This window comes from Bos indicus, chromosome 4, assembly GCF_029378745.1.
Source record: "Bos indicus isolate NIAB-ARS_2022 breed Sahiwal x Tharparkar chromosome 4, NIAB-ARS_B.indTharparkar_mat_pri_1.0, whole genome shotgun sequence".
Lineage (NCBI taxonomy): Eukaryota > Metazoa > Chordata > Mammalia > Artiodactyla > Bovidae > Bos > Bos indicus.
Window position 1 is genome coordinate 27,382,907 of NC_091763.1, and position 17,840 is coordinate 27,400,746.

The 17,840-nt window shown below is 38.9% G+C and overlaps 1 protein-coding gene across 14 annotated transcripts in view; it reads left to right on the forward strand.

Annotated features, from left to right (window-relative positions):
- The window catches only part of HDAC9 (histone deacetylase 9), a 1,049,156-nt gene that overhangs the window by 425,314 nt on the left and 606,002 nt on the right, over positions 1-17,840 (forward strand). The window lies entirely within an intron of this gene.

Here is a 17,840-nt window from a genome sequence, read left to right on the forward strand (position 1 = left end):
ACCCTGAGAAAGCCACAATTCTAAGACACATTTTTGCGCCCCGATGTTCATTGCAGCATTATTTACAATAGCCAGGACATGAAAGCAACTTAGATGTCCATTTACAGATGAATAAAGATGTGGTTACATATATACAATGGAATATTACTAGCCATAAAAAAGAACAAATTTGAATCAGCTCTAGTTTGATCTATAAACCTACATACAGCCTGTTATACAAAGTGAAATGTCATAAAGAGAGAAACAAATATGATATATTAACACACATATATGGAATCTAGAAAAATGGTACTGATGAACTCATGTGCAAGGAAGGAACGGAGGCGCAGATACAGAGAACAGACTGTGGACCCAGTGAGGGAGGGAAGGAGTGGGGCAAATGGAGAGAGTGGCGTTGGCAAATATACACTATCGTGTATAAAATGGATAGCAAGTGAGAAGTTGGTATATAACACAGGGAGCGCAACCTGGTTCCCCAAAAGAGTGGAATGGGTGGAGGGGAGGGAGACTCAACAGGAGATAATGTATATAATTATGACTGGTTTGCATTGTTGTACAGCAGAAACCAACACAACATTGTAAAGCAATTTTCCTCCAGTTAAAACAAAAAAAATTTTTTAATGTGTTCTGTGTAAACTTAACATTAAAAAGAAAAAGAAAAAAAACACCTACTATCTGTTCTCTTCTCTTTCCTGTGGTATCTTCCCTGGTAGATGCAGACCTTACCCTTTCATTGGTTTGTTGGGATTTGAACTGAGCTTGAGTGGATGATTTTATTTCCCAGGCTATTAGTCAAAACTGGTCAGTACCAGATTTGGCCAAGACATGCCCGACCCTGTTCTCCCATGGGTAAATGACCAAGGGATCACTATTGGAAATTGCATAAGTCTGAGAAGCAGGGTTACCAGCTGGCTCAAACTCTCAGGTTGGTTAGGTGTATTTTGGGTTTTTCCATCTCTTTCCTCCTTTACCTCTTAGATTCCCTCTTCCCCTTAGTCTTAAGTGCCTGAAATCTGTTACTTCCTACTAAATTTTAACAAGTCAGTCAGACAAAGGTTAAAATGCTAAGAATTAACTCTTCTCTCAGATTTTAAAAAGATGCTGTAGAAGAGTAGAAATTGGGTAGGAAAGCAAAAAGTTACATTAAAAGAGTAAGAGTGAGATCAATTTTCTAGGAAAATGATAAATAAAAATTACCTTTTGGTAATATATTGTTCAAATGTTTGAGCTCAAATATTTCTCCTTTTTTTTTAATGGGCCTGTTCTGTGGAGAGGTGGTTTTTTAACAGGTAAAATAAGCTTCTTTACTGACTATAATCAGCTAATGGTAACCATAGAAAATGGCCCTTGGTCTCCAATTTTTGCTCCCTTGCCAGTGAATCAGTCTGCCTCGGGTGATGATTTAATTTTCATGGTGTTCAAATTACAAATTAACATTTGCAAGTGTAGATTTGGGGGATTGTGCTGAAGCCTAATAAAGTTGTCTGAGGATGGTGTGCCCCATTGCATTACATCTTATAACTTCCTTATTAAAGTGAAAGGAAATTGCCTTTTAGTGTTCCTACAGCGTATCAAGTTCTCATATTTGAGAAAGGCATCCATCTAACTTCTAGAATCGTCAAACTTCATAGATTTTCCTGTATCAAAATAATTCAGATCTTCAGTTTGCACAGTGCTTATGGATGATGTTAAAATGATTGAGAAAGCGGTTTGTTTGCCTCTGGTAATTGCAGTTGTTTGTAAGTACAATGTATCAACCTAGCCCATCACCATACAGATGATACTTTATAGTAATACTTGCACTTGTGCTTATAGTTTAACTTTTAAGAAATGTTAAAAAACAGAAAAGAAAAACTTTTGACAGTGTCCGGACTTGGTTTCAGGGAAGAATAAATAATTATTTCTTCTATTACATAAAATTGTGTGGAATTATGGTATATAACAACTATACTTGGAGGGCAAAATTCATTGGTTTCTGTATTATGGTTTTCAACTATGATATCAAGAGTGAATTTTCCTGAACCTTAACAGAAAATAGAGAGAAACACTACTATCTTTTCCTATAATGGAGATTCAGCAGAAAATTTATAAAAACAGCCCAATGTTCTACTGTGACTCACATTTGCAACTCAAAATGTTTAATAGACCTTGGAAAATAAACAATGGTTTCTAGAGAAGAATGGAAAAAGCCAAAAAGTAAATCTAATTACTGGCACTCTGTCCGTGGGTAACCCTATTAACTGTGGAAAAGAATAACAAAATCAGACAAAGTCGAGCAAAAATTCTTGTGTGTGTATATGTCAGTGTGTGTGTGTGCGTGTGTGTGTGTACATATACATGCAGACTTCTCTCAGACATACGTGGACTTTGAAGTCAGAATAAATTTGGAGTCCTAAGTATTTGGTTAATTGCTGGAAACTAATATCAAATTGATTTCTAGTATGTAAATTAACTTTTTTTGGACACAGATTGATCCTATAAAAATATTATAAAATTCAAGCAGTTGAAAAATAAAAATGTGCTATGCAATGCTGAAGTGGATATTTGTAATTTTGGACAAGTTTAAGTAATAAAAAGAGGCCTTTGAAAATGTTTCTTGTAAAATTGAAGGAATTAAAAAGTGTTTTGTTTATAAGTTTTTATAAAGACCAAAAAAGTCAAAAAGTTTTAAATTTGATATTTCCTAATGTGTTTACAAAATTGCAACCTAGTAATATAACATTTGCACATGGTTTTGTTAACAATAGTCTAATGTTTTATTTGTTTTTTAGTCACTAAGTTGTGTCCGACTCTTTGTGACCCCATGGACTTGTAGCCCACCAGGCCCCTCTGTCCATGGGATTTCCAGGCAAGAATAATGGAGTGGGTTGCCATTTCCTTCTCCAGATCTTCCTGACCCTGGGATCAAACCCTCCTCTTTTGCATTAATAGGTGGGTTCTTTACCGTTGAGCCACCAAGGAAGCCCAATATTATGCTGCTGCTGCTGCTGCTGCAAAGTCGCTTCAGTCATGTCTGACTCTGTGCGATGCCAGAGATGGCAGCCAACCAGGCTCCCCCGTCCCTGGGATTCTCCAGGCAAGAACACTGGAGTGGGTTGCCATTTCCTTCTCCAGTGCATGAAAGTGAAAAGTGAAAGTGAAGTCGCTCAGTCGTGTCCAACTCCCAGCAGCCCCATGGACTGCAGCCTACCAGGCTCCTCCGTCCATGGGATTTGCCAGGCAAGAGTACTGGAGTGAGTTGCCATTGCCTTCTGTGAATATTATGCTGCTGCTGCTGCTGCTAAGTCTCTTCAGTCCTGTCCAACTCTGTGCGACCCCATAGACAGAAGCCCATCAGGCTCCCCCGTCCCTGCTACCTGCCATCTAATAATAGGATTCCTGTTTTTTATTGGGCTTTCCTGGCGGCTCAGGGGTAAAAAAAAAAAAAAAATGCAGGAGATGTGGATTCGATCCCTGGGTTGGGAAGATCCCCTGGAGATTGAAACAACAATCCACTCCAGTATTCCTGCCTGGGAAATCCCATGGAAAGAGGAGCCTGGCGGCCTACATTCCATGGGGTCACAAAAGAGTTGGACATGAACTAGTGACTAAAGAACAACACAATAATTTTTTTATTATATAAAAATAACACATTAATTAGTACTAAGCAAAGCAGTGGTTTTTTCTATTGTCTTATTTTTTATTAGCAGATTTGTAATGAAATTTTTTTGTCACCTTTGTATCTTCAGGACAGCATCTGAAGAACTCTCCCAATTATTTAATATCATTTTCACTGCATTACTGTTATGATTTTTTCATACACTTTTAGAAGAAATATATTTTCTTGTTTGGTTTTCGTTCTCCAATAGAGTCAAAGTCAAGTCTTCTGTGATTTTGTTTTTGCATTATTTGGGGGAGCTTATCAGTACTGTCTAACCATAGAATTAAGTGGAATATCAGCAGTTTTATCAAGAGCAGTTCTTTAGGGGAAAAAACAGGTCCTCCTTACCTATTTATTGTTTATAAAGTGTATATGGCTGGGTGGAAGGGTTCATGCACCTGTGGCTAGGATGCAGAGGACTTTTTTGTTTTGTGTAAGAAACAAAGTAATAAATTTTGAATACATTAAGTTGTTTGGTTAAAAATATTTATGATACTAAAATATGTTTAAACTAAAATGACCTTTGCCAGTTTTATATGATGATGGTAATGACGGCTCACAATGTTATGCTTATTATATGCCAGGCATTATGCTAAACATCTTACATAGATTATCTCACTTATTCCTCACAAATGTTGTTAATATTATATTGGGATGAGAAAACTGAGGCCTGGGGAAGTTGAGTAATGTGCTCACAGTCACTGTATTAGCACGTGGTCATGCTTGACTAAATACTTCTTATTATCGTTTGATAGTATCTCTCTCCTGTTATTGAATCAGAAACCTCAGAATTTGAGACCTCTAGTCTTAACATTTAAAAAAAGAATGGGCTGGAAATTATAAACCTGTCATGTTAAGATATATCTTAACCTTTGAAGTAATGATGTTATAGAAATTCCATTTGCACAATTGTCCTGCAGTATTTAATCTCTGATATCTTCTTTCTTATATCTAGACTTCCTGTTCTCATCCACTGCTTAATAATATTACCCTGATATAGTAGTCTCCCTTTATCTACCATTTTGCCTTCCACAGTTTCAGTTACCTGTAGTCAACCCTAGTCCAAAAATATTAAATGGAAAATTACATAAATAAACAATTTATAAGTCTTAAATTGAAAATCTTTCTGAGTAGCCTGATGAAATCTCTCCCCTACCTAATTTGCCCCACTTGGGAAATAAATCGTCCCTTTGGCATATCCACCTTATCTCCATTCACCACCCACCCATTAGTACAGGGAAAAACATACAATTATCCCTTGGTATCCATGGAGTTGGTTCCAAGACCCCCATCAGATGCCAAAATATGTAGATGCTTGTATCTTTTTATTTATGTTTGGATTCTACTTATTATTATTTATAGTATTTTTGCTATTATATTCATGAATGAGGTAAGTTTATAATTTTCTTGTCTTGAAATCCTCTTGTTAGATTTAATGTCAGGATATATCTACATAATGAGTTGGTCAGTATTTCCAAAATGTTCTATTTCTGGAAGAGTTTAATGTTATTTCTTCCTTAATATTTTGGTACAGTAAATTGGTGAAGCCTGGAATTTTCTCTGTGGGAAGATTTTAAATTGCAGGTTCATTTTTTTAAAGTAGTTATATGACTGTTTAGATTTTCTTAAGTTATTCATGTGTCAGTTTTCAGTGTTTTGCTTTTCAAGTAATTTGCCCATCTTATTGAAATATTCCATTTTTTCCCTTTTACCAGAAAATCCTTTTGCAATATGTTTGAATATTTAGCTATGTCTTCTTTCTCATTCCTATTTTATTCTTTGTGTTACACCCAATACTACATTACTTATTTTCTTGTTGAAACTATTATAGCTTTTAGTCATTGGGAAGTGTAAATTTTTAACTATCTTTTCCTGGTTTGAAATGTAAACTTGATGAGGATATATATGATATTTGTTTTATCTGAAAAGGTTACCAAAGAGCCTGGCACCTAGGAAAAGTTGGTATTTATTTCTTACAAATCAGTTCATGACTGATGAATGAATGGAACCCGTAAAAATGAGATAATTCCAATAAACTTATTCAGTATTCAGTGATTCCTGAGTTATCTTCATTTTCTAAGTGCTTGGTTGTTTTTCAGTTCCTCTGAGCTTCCAGAGGTATAGGGGGAAATGAGATGATACGAAATTTAAAAAACAAGTAAATCTGTATTGTCAGACTATACATGTTTAGAAGAATAAAATCATTATCTTGGGTTTTTGTCTCATTCCGACTTTTATTTGTGCTTTTTATTCTTCTTGTCATTGCTTCAAGTTTTATAATCACCTACTTTATTTGGACCCAAGCGTAATTGTGGTGGCCTCAGTGTTCTTCTATAGATGGTTTGGTAACTTTTAGTTTTACTTAATTGGCCAGTGTGACTAAATTGGTCACTTCATTGGCTGGTGACTTTGAGAAGAAGCTGAGAAGATATTTCTTTGTGGGGCTATATATATACATAGCTGGCTATGTGTTGACAGAGGAATAGTCTTAGCTTATTTATAATGTTCTGCCACTTTCCCTTTGGGGAAGAGCAGTACATTTTCATGTTCAAATTTGGAAAACTTCTCACTATTATTCACCATCAAGTACAGATCACATAAATCAAAGAGCAGTTTTAAATGTCATATTTGTATATGCTATTTCTGGGAAACACCAGATAGAGTGTTATTTTGGGAAACTGTGGGTTGACCTTGCAAAACTCAAATTAACAAGGAAAAAAGCACATTTTAAACAGTGACACATCTAACAGTGAGCTTAAAAGAGCAAGAGAAAGTGTGTAGGTGTTCAATAGTAACAACCTAATGGTAACACATTGTATTTCATGAATGAAAGCAATTCACAAAGTTCTCAGAAGTAGGACCTAATGCAGGAACATAGCTGTCTAGTAGCTTTCTTTATCAAATTCATTCTGCCAACATTTTACGAGTCCCTACTAAGTACCAGGTAGGATCCTGTTTGCTATGAAGAAAAAATGGGTATGGTACAATCCCTTCCTGCATGCTGCTGCTGCTGCTAAGTTGCTCGTGTCCTACTCTGTGCATGAGGCTGAGTTTAATGGGGACAACTCAACTCTTATAGGTGTATCATTCATATTTATTTTAAAACTAATGAACTGTAGGTAAGACCAACTTTGAGAATAAAGTCATGTCACCTAGGTAATGTGTCTTCTTGCATTTAATAAACCAATTACCAAGAGGACTGTAAGGAGACATGTCAAAAGTTTAGTAGAGCTAATCTTGTGTCTTGCTAATTAGTAGTGATTTTGCAAATGTTTTATGATTTCTAGAAGAAGTGTATATTTCTCTCAATTTGAGAAATAAAAAGTGCAAGTCACTTATCTTAAGCTACTATAATTTGCAAGGATATCCGTATGTTTCCTTGAATTTACTTTCACTGCTCTTAGTCAATTATGGCATTTTCTGTTTTTTAGTATTACATTTAAATTAATGTTTTTTGAAAAAACCATTGAAGTGCAGAGGTAAAAGAAACTTTTACAACTGACATTAGATAGCCTGCATGAGAATCTCTTGACAGAGGAGTTGACCAACTTTTACTATAAAGGGCCAGAGAGAGCATATTTCAGCCTCTGTACAGTCTTGGTCATAACTATTTAACTCTGCTTTTTAGCAGGAAAACAACCCCCAATATGTAAATGAATGAGTGTAATTGTGTTTCAATAACACTTTTACTTAGAAAAACTGGCAGAGGGGATGGATGAACCATATTTTGCCTATTCCCTGACTTACAACATTTGTTAAAAATGAAAAGACCTAGTTCTCATACCTCCCTGAATCAGAATCCAGGGACATAAGCCCTTGGAATCTGTGTGTTTAGCCAGTTGCCAATATTATTGGTTGATTCATGGCCCTAACATTCCAGGTTCCTTTGCAATATTGCTCTTTACAGCATTGGGCCTTGCTTCTGTCACCAGTCATGTCCACAACTGGGTGTTGTTTTTGCTTTGGCTCTGTCTTTTCATTCTTTATGGAGTTATTTCTCCACTGATCTCTAGTAGCATATTGGGCACCTACCGACCTGGGGAGTTCATTTTTCAGTGTCCTATCTTTTTGGTTTTTCATACTGTTCATGGGGTTCTCAAGGCAAGAATAATGAAGTGGTTTGCCATTCTCTTCTCCAGTGGACCACATTTTGTCAGAACTCTCCACCATGCCCTGTCCATGTTGGGTGGCCCTACAAGGCATGTGATCAGATTGGTTAGTTTTCTGTGATTGTGGTTTTCATTCTGTCTGCCCTCTGACAGAGAAGGATAAGAGGCTTTGGAAGCTTCCTGATGGGAGCGACTGACTCAGGGGGAAACTGGGTCTTGTTCTGATGGGTGGGGCCATGCTCAGTAAATCTTTAATCCAATTTTCTGTAGATGGGTGGAGCTGGGTTCCCTCCCTGCTGTTTACCTGGGGCCAAACTATGGTGGAGGTAGTGAAAATAATGATGACCTCCTTCAAAAGATCCCATGGGTGTACTGCTACGCTTAGTGCCCCCAACCCTGCAGTAGGCCACCACTGACCCACACCTCCACTGGAGATTCCTGGACACTCACAAGCAAGTCTGGGTCAGTCTCTTGTGGGGTCACTGCTCCTTTCTCCTGGGTCCTGGTGCACACAGTGTTCTGTTTGTGCCCTCCAAGAGTCTATTTCCCAGTCCTGTGTAAGTTCTTGGAGCTCTATGGTGGGATTAATGGCGACCTCCTTTAAGAGGGCTTATGCCATACCCAAGTCTGCTGCACCCAGAGCCCCTGGCCCTATGGCAGTCCACTGCTGACCCGTACCTCCACAGGAGATGCTCAGACACAGTTCTGTCTTGGTCTCTGTGGGATCTCTGGGTCCTGGTGCGCACAAGGTTTGTTTGAGCCCTCTGAGTGTCTCTGGCAGGAATGGGGTTAGATTCTAAAGATGAATTCACCCCTCCTACCATCTTGCTGGGGCTTTTCCTTTGCCCTTGGGCATGGGGTATCTCCTCACAGCCGCTCCAGCGAAGCACAGCAGCAGCTCCTGAGTTGGACATGGGGTATCTCTCACTGCCATTCCAGCGCGCCTAGCAGCCGATGCTCCAAGCCTTGCAGACGCTGCTCCACTTCTCCATGAATCAAGGCAAATGGGAAGACATCAAACAGGAGTTGGCAAGAGTGAACAGTGACATTGTAGGAATCAGTGAACTAAAATGGACTGGAATGGGTGAATTTAACTCAGATGACCATTATATCTACTACTGTAGGCAAGAATCCCTTAGAAGAAATGGAGTAGCCATCACAGTCAACAAAAGAATCCAAGATGAGGTACTCGGATGCAGTCTCAAAAACAACAGAATGAACTCTGTTTGTTTCTAAGGCAAACCATTCAATATCATGGTAATCTGAGTCTGTGCCCTGACCAGTAATGCTGAAGGAGCTGAAGTTGAATGGTTCTGTGAAGACATACAAGACCTCCTAGACTAACGCCCAAAAAAGATATCCTTTTCATTATAGGAGACTGGAATGCAAAAGTAGGAAGTCAAGAAACAACTGGAGTAACAGGCAAATTTGGCCTTGGAGTACAGAATGAAGTAGGGCAAAGGCTAATAGAGTTTTGCCAAGAGAACACACTGGTCATAACAAACACCCTCTTACAACAAGACAAGAGAAGACTCTACATATGGACATCACCAGATGGTCAATACCGAAATCAGATTGACTATATTCTTTGCAGCCAAAGATGGAGAAGCTCTATATCAGCAAAACAAGTCAGCAAAAACAAGACTGGGAGCTGACTGTGGCTCAGATCATTAACTCCTTATTGCCAAATTCAGACTTAAATTGAAGAAAGTAGGGAAAAACCGTAGACCATTCAGGTATGACCTAAATCAAATCCCTTACAATTATACAGTGGAAGTGAGATATAGATTCAAGGGATTAGATCTGATAGAGTGCCTGATGAAGTATGGGACGGAGGTTCCTGACATTGTACAGGAGATAGGGATAAGACCATCCCCAAGAAAAAGAAATGCAAAAAAGCAAAATGATGGTTTGAGGAGACCTTACAAGTAGCTGTGAAAAGGAGAGAAGTGAAAAGCAAAGAAGAAAAGGAAAGATATACTTATTTGAATGCAGAGTTCCAAAGAATAGTGAGGAGAGATAAAAAAGCCTTCCTCAGTGATCAGTGCAAAGAAATAAAGGAAAATAACAGAATGGGAAAGACTAGCGATCTCTTCAAGAAAATTAGAGATACCAAGGGAACATTTCACGCAAAGATGGGCTCAATAAAGGACAGAAATGGTATGGACCTAACAAAAGCAGAAGATATTAAGAAGACGTGTCAAGATAACACAGAAGAGCTTTACAAAAAAGATCTTCACGACCAAGATAATCAAGATGGTGTGATTACTCACCTAGAGCCAGACATCCTGGAATGTGAGGTCAAGTAGGCCTTTGGAAGCATCACTAACAACAAAGCCAGTGGAGGTGATGGAATTCCAGTTGAGCTATTTCAAATCCTAAAAGACAATGCTGTGAAAGTGCTGCACTCAATATGCAGGCATATTTGGAAAACTCAGAAGTGGCCACAGGAAAAGGTCAGTTTTCATTCCAATCCCAAAGAAAGGCAATGCCAAAGAATGCTCAAACTACCTCACAATTGCACTCATCTCACATGCTAGTAAAGTCATGCTCAAAATTCTCCAAGCCAGGTTCAACTGTACGTGAACCATGAACTTCCAGATGTTCAAGCTGGATTTAGAAAAGGCAGAGGAACCAGAGATCAAATTTCAGATCAAATCTGTTGGATTATCGAAAAAGCAAGAGAGTTCTAGAAAAAACATCTATTTCTGCTTTATTGACTGTGCCAAAGCCTTGGACTGTGTGGATCACCACAAACTGTGGAAAGTTCTGAAAGAGATGGAAATACCAGACCACCTGACCTGCCTCTTGAGAAATCTGTATGCAGGTCAAGCAGCAACAGTTAGAAATGGACATGAAACAACAGACTGGTTCCAAATCAGGAAAGGAGTATGTCAAGGCTGTATATTGTCACCCTGCTTATTTAACTTATATGGAGAGTACATCATGAAAAATGCTGGGCTGGATGAAGCACACGTGGGAATCAAGATTGCTGGGGAAATCAAGATTGCAGGTGACACCACCCTTATGGCAGAAAGCAAAGAAGATCTAAAGAGCCTCTTGATTAAAGTGAAAGAGGAGAGTGAAAAAGTTGGCTTAAAGCTCAACATTCAGAAAACGAAGGTCATGGCATCTGGTCCTATCATTTCAAGGCAGATAGATGGTGAAAAAGTAGAAACAGTGGCTAACTTTATTTTTTCTGGGTTCCAAAATCACTGCAGATGGTTGACTGCAGCCATGAAATTAAAAGACGGTTACTCCTTGGCAGGAAAGTTATGACCAACCTAGATAACATATTAAAAAGCAGAGAGATTACTTTGCCAACAAAGGTCTGTCTAGTCAAAGCTATCGTTTTTCCAGTAGCATGTATGGATGTGAGAGTTGGACTATAAAGAAAGCTGAGCACCAAAGAATTGATGGTTTTGAACTGTGGTATTGGAGAAGACTCTTGAGAGTCCCTTGGACTGCAAGGAGATCCAACCAGTCCATCCTAAAGGAGATCAGTCCTGAGTGTTTATTGGAAGGACTGATGCTGAAGCTAAAATTCCAATACTTTGGCCACCTGATGTGAAGAACTGACTCATTGGAAAAGACCCTGATGCTATGAAAGATTGAAGGCAGAAGGAGAAGGGGAACAACAGAGGATGAGATGGTTGGATGCCATCACTGACTCAATGGATATGAGTTTGAGTAAACTCCGGGAGTTGGTGATGGATAGGGAGGCTTGGCATGCTACAGTCCATGGGGTCGCAAAGAGTTGGACACGACTGAGCCACTGAACTAAACTGAACTGAATATTAATGTTCTTTACTGAAGTTTGAGAACTTTCATCTCTTTTATCTCCCTGGATACCTGAGGCATCACTGTATCTCTACAGTATCCCTGAAGGACTTCCATTCAGTTTGACTACTTTGAAGTTTGTGGACAATACATTTATCATATACAAACTCTGTTTTAAATAGTTAGCAGAGAAAATATGAAAGGAAAATTTTTACTTGAGTTAAAGCCCCAAAATGGAAACTCTAAGAGAATAAGGATCTCTCATTTCCTGCTAAAGGGTTCGTGCCTGGTGTAGGGTGTATGTGGTAAATATTTGTAGATTGAACTGAATGCATTTTCCCATTGCTTCTCTCTCAGCACACAGTAATGTCCTGCATACAAGTTACTGACTGTCCTTGTGTTTGATAGCCAGGCAATCAAATTCTAACCACACCTTTCCTGCTTTTTAACACCATACTTTTAGTTCTTATCCAGTGTTTCATCTCTTTTGGGTAACTTGGGGGTTATGAATCCTGCCTTCAAATATATTGTTTTTCAAATATTCATTGTTCCAAAGCAGGTTACATTTATAAGCAGTAATAATTATATTAGTTAAAGATCTTTTGGCTTTGGTCAACAGAAGTCAGTATGGCCAACTTAAACAAAAATACATCTATTAGGAACATGAGTTCGGTGAGATCTCAGCAACAGAGGTCTGTGAACCTTCTCTGTGGAATGTCACCACCATTAATTTAGCTCCCAACTTTTTCCTACCTCTGGGTCTTTGCACATGCTGTGCTCTAAGCCAGTTTTAAATTCCTGAAGAGAGATCAGGATTGACCCATCCAAGGTCAGGTACCTATTATTTAGTATAATTACTCAGTCACTAATTCAAGGGTTCCATTAAGTAACCACCTCTGTGGAGAGAAAATCAGAGACTATTACCAGAAGGATGTGGGAGTGGGATAAAGGGTTGCTAGGAAGACTCGGCTAGTTTAGACAGGCTAATTTTGGTGCCGTTTTAGAAAAAAACTAAATGACTATCTGGACTCTGGTTTTCTAAAGCCTATTCCTGTGTTTTAAATTCTGCTGCTAGCACAAACCAAGTTCAATTCCTCTGTCGGGAAGATCCCTGAGAAGGAAATGGCAACCCACTGCAGTATTCTTGCCTGAGAAGTCCCACGGACAGAGGAGCCTGGTGGGCTACATAGTCCATGCGGTCACAGAAGAGTCGGACACGACTTACTGACTAAACCACAACTAACACACACCAGGCAGCAGACAGACCTCTTGGAGGTCCATGCCGATATTCTCTCTATACTGCTATTTTGTCATGGACGTTGTTGTTCTGTAATTGCTATGGACTTCCTCTAGACCTGAAGATTTGATTTGGAGCCCTGCTTTAGCTGCCTTTAGCTGGAAAATTTAATTATCCGTACTGTTTTTGCTTTTAGATTATAATTTATTTACATCTATCCCTTTCTACTTAACAACAAAAAAAATAAGATTATTACTGGCAGATCTCAAATAGAATTCCGTGGTAAGAAATGGCTCAGATAAATATTCACTGTTCCCTCTGTTCTATTCATCTCAGGTTCTGTCCCTGACTAACTGCCACCAAGACAGGTACCGTCCCATCATGGTACTGGACTTCTCTGTGGCATGAGAACTCTTAGAATGAAGTTCTCTCCTACTTTATAGTCCCTCTGCTGCATACCCAACCTTTTAACTCTCTCTATTCCATTGTTGTAACCTGCAAGGATTAACGGATTTTAACTGCTCTCCCCGTCCAAAAGCATCTTCTTTAACTCTCCCAACTCCTTTCTGTGCTGCAGTTCCCCTGGCCTGCTTTCTGTTGCAGACACATAGAGATCTGCCCCTTCTGCCTGGAATGTGTCTTTCTTGCATATTTATAAGGCTGGCTTCTTCACGTTTTTCCCATCTCGGCTCACGTGTCACCTACTTAGGGAGAGAGATGCCTTCTCTACCATCCTTTCTGAACAGTCCGTGACTCATAAGTCGCTCTGTCTTCCAGCTCTTTTATTTCACTGTTGCAGTGATCACTATCTGGAAACCCACTTCTTTGTGAACATGTTCATTGTTGCTTTCCCCACTACAATATATGCCCCATGAAAGTGTGCATTTCATCTCTAGTCTATCTCAGGTATTTAGAACAGTGCCTGGTATATAGTAAGTGGACATTAAGCAAATAATTTAAGGCCAATTTGCAATTTCCAAATAATCTTTGATACAAAATCATCCATATGCACAATAACCCAGACAGGCTCACCCGTATGGAGTATATTAAAGCCAGGAAGAGCAAAATTAAGCAAGCAGCACCTGGTAGATTGTGGGGAGCTGAGATCACTGGACTGACTGAATCTCTGATTTCAAAAACAAACACCCATTCAAAGAAAGATGTTTTGCATTCTCAGCAGCTTTTATACCTATGGTCTTGGGTCATCTTTCTCATCATTTGAGCCACTCTGTGCTTGCAGAGCTCACCAAAGAATTTTACCAGGCTGAGAAAAATTAAGATGTGGTCAATGTGATGGGAACTTAGCACAGGACACACTTCTGATTAACTTAGAGCACTTATTTTTGATGCCTCCTTCCATAAGACCCAATCACTTCTATTTTCTGCCCAGTTGGCAGTGCTTGTATACACATCAGCCTCGCAACTCTCTATGGGACGGTTCTAGTGCACACGTGTATGTACACAGAGACCAGGAGCTGCATCTGTTGCACAAACCAAGCCATGATTTAAGCCTCTAAAATGATCTCTGATCTTAAAAGGGGGAATTCTTTTAGAAAATTTTGAGCTAAAGGTAAAGGCAAAAGATATGTTGACTTTTCTTTAGCAACTGTGATTTTCCTCCCCCAATAGCTATTCTTGGACAACATGCTTGATTATTCAATCTATTTTAATGCATAATTCGTTTACTTCTCACTGACTGGAGCCTTGTTATAATGTTTTCCTTACAGTCTGTTGATGGATCAACCCATTGGTGAAATTATTTTAAATAGCTTTACATGATCTTAAAACACTTCAGAAATCAAACTCTTTGATCTCTTTGGATAGAGTGTAAGACAGACCTTATGCTGTCTTAGCTGGACAGTAAATGATGTAGAGTAAATAATAAGGCTCCTCTATGAGTTTATAACACTGGACTGGGAGAAACACAAGTTAGAATCAAGATTGCCGGGAGAAATATCAATAACCTCAGATATGCAGATGACACCACCCTTATGGCAGAAAGTGAAGAGGAACTAAAAAGCCTCTTGATGAAAGTGAAAGTGCAGAGTGAAAAAGTTGGCTTAAAGCTCAACATTCAGAAAACGAAGATCATGGCATCTGGTCCCACCACTTCATGGGAAATAGATGGGAAACAGTGGAAACAGTGTCAGACTTTATTTTTGGGGGCTCCAAAATCACTGCAGATGGTGACTGCAGCCATGAAATTAAAAGACGCTTACTCCTTGGAAGGAAAGTTATGACCAACCTAGATAGCATAGGCAAAAGCAGAGACATTACTTTGCCAACAAAGGTTCATCTAATCCAGGCTCTGGTTTTTCCTGTGGTCATGTATGGATGTGAGAGTTGGACTGTGAAGAAGGCTGAGCGCCAAAGAATTGATGCTTTTTGAACTGTGGTGTTGGAGAAGACTCTTGAGAGTTCCTTGGACTGCAAGGAGATCCAACCAGTCCATTCTGAAGGAGATCAACCCTGGGATTTCTTTGGAAGGAATGATGTTAAAGCTGAAATTCCATTACTTTGGCCACCTCATGTGAAGAGTTGACTCATTAGAAAAGACTCTGATGCTGGGAGGGATTGGGGGCAGGAGGAAAAGGGGATGACAGAGGATGAGATGGTTGGATGGCATCACCAACTCGATGGACATGAGTTTGAGTGTATAGACAGGGAGGCCTGGCGTGCTGCGATTCATGGGGTCGCAGAGTCAGACATGACTGAGTGACTGATCTGATCTGATCTGATCTGATGAGTTTATGGTCTTCCATACAAATCACTTAAAATGCAGGTATAAACCAACTCAGTCTTAACTTGCCAGGCCCTAGTACTTCTCACCTTCTTATCCTGTGTTATTTTAGACCTTCTGATGGCATCCCAGTATTTGCCCTAAGAGGGCATTTCTATCTTTTTTGCCTAACACTGATATGAGGCTTGGTTATATCTCACATTTTTGTGTATGTTTTTGTCACTAACTTATGTCTAATTCTTTGCAACCCCATGGATGGCAGCACACCAGGGTTCCCTGTCCTTCACTATCTCCTGGAGTTTGCTCACACTCATGTCTATTGAGTCAGTGATGCCATCCAACCATCTCGTCCTCTTTCTCCCTCTTTTCCTCCTGCCCTCAATCTTTCCCTGATGCTGCCTGTATGGAAATATTCCAAGTAAGCTAAAATAAATGAAAAAAAAAAAAAAAAACAGCAAAAAAATGAGGCTCCATGTTAAAAAGTGGTGTATCTTCATATAAGATATATGAAGTTTTTTGCACCTTTTCTATAAGTTTTAAATGATCTAAATTAGATGTCACACAAAATGTCAGCAATCTTCAGGACAGTCAGGGTTGAGCTTTCCCACCTCAGGTATCCACTGGTAGCACCCCCCACAGCACCTGTTTTCCCCTGGACTATTCCAGCCGCAATAATATGTAGGGAAGGTTTTGCTAAGCTGATGAAATCAGAGACCTGAGGAAATGAAATTTGAAGAAATAAAAATTTATATTCTAATTTTTAGAATGCATCAACATGACACAGAGGAAGTAAAAATTTATAATAAGGAGAATTTTAATATATTCTTCTATTTGTATACATTTTATTATCTTTGACCCACAATTTTTCTTTGGGGGGAGGTAGACAGATTTATTACCAAATTCTAATAAGCATTTGCCTTCTCAAATACTTTAAAAGCAAGTTTAAAATAGGTAATGATTATTTTATGTTTATCTTGAGCTGAAATTTCTATTTTCTAGTTTCAGGATATTAGAAAACTACTTCTTAATAAAGGCAGCACTGGAAACCTGAAAGTCAGAGATACAGTAATAATGAGATATGAAATGATACATAACAAGAATCTGGAATACCCAAAGGAAGACAAGTGAATGAGAATGCCTATGGAAGGAAAGGAGGAGGGAGAGAGGAGAAGGGAAGGATGGAGATAGGAGGGGAAGAGAGGGAAGGAAGGAGCAAGGAGAGTAGGAGGGAGGGGAAAGGAAAAAGGAAATGACCACAAGAAACAGAAATCCACAAAGACACATTGTATAAATATTACTATTTTCACTTTGTAGGAAGTATATAATGCAATTGAAATGCAATCAAAAGTGTTAATCAAATTTTTGAATAATGTTCCTCATGTGATATGAACTAACCCTGCAGGTTTTTTGGAAACTGAGGCTGCTAGCAAAGCCAGGGGCAGTATCAAGATCGGTTAGAGCCCTTTGCCTAACCAAGCTTGGAAGGTTGTGCTGTGATTAATAGCCAGAGCTTGATCTTCCCACTCAAGGAAGCTGCTACCTTAGTAACAAATCTCTGAAAATGGACCAAGAGCCCTTTCCTCTTCTAGAAGTACCCTTGAACCCCCACAGAGTATCATGTCACCAAATTTCTGCTTTTAGAACTAGTATAGAGCAGTTCTGTCTTTGGATTGAGGGAGTTAAATTCTCTTAGTCATATTTTTAATGGAGAAGTAAGAGTTAGTTTTACAGAAGGTACCATGCTTCTTAGAAGCAAGGCTCTGGATAAATATTTTTAACTTCTATCCCCTCTGTCCCTGAAGATGTCTCCTATCCTTATAAGAAACTTTTTGGATTATTTTAGAAAGAGCTCTGTTTTGTAGCTCCACACAAGGCAAAGGTGGCAATTGGACATTAAATCAATGCTTAGCTGTCAGCATGGAGATGCCTTTTTTTTCCCCCCTAATCTTTACTAACACTCTTGCCAGTCACCATGCCTCCCCAGTCCATGCAGCTGCATAATTATACATCAAATCTTCAAAATGAATTAGTTTATTTTTAAAACAGCTAATTGCCTTAGTGGAGTCATGTTTTACCAGCAGCACAAAAGGACTTTGTTCATTGCAGGGAATTTTTCTTCTGGGATAACTGTGTTAGGCTCTAGCGTCTGCAAATGTCAGTCATAAACAGCAAAATATCAGCAAAATCCATAAGATCACTAATATTCCAGAGCATCTCATTGTGATTTCAGTGCTATTTACTCTACATATGGCTCTATGTGACCTTAAAATGGAAATATCCTACTTAGGAATGTTCTAGTACAATGACATGCAACAGAGCCCTGTTACATGTATG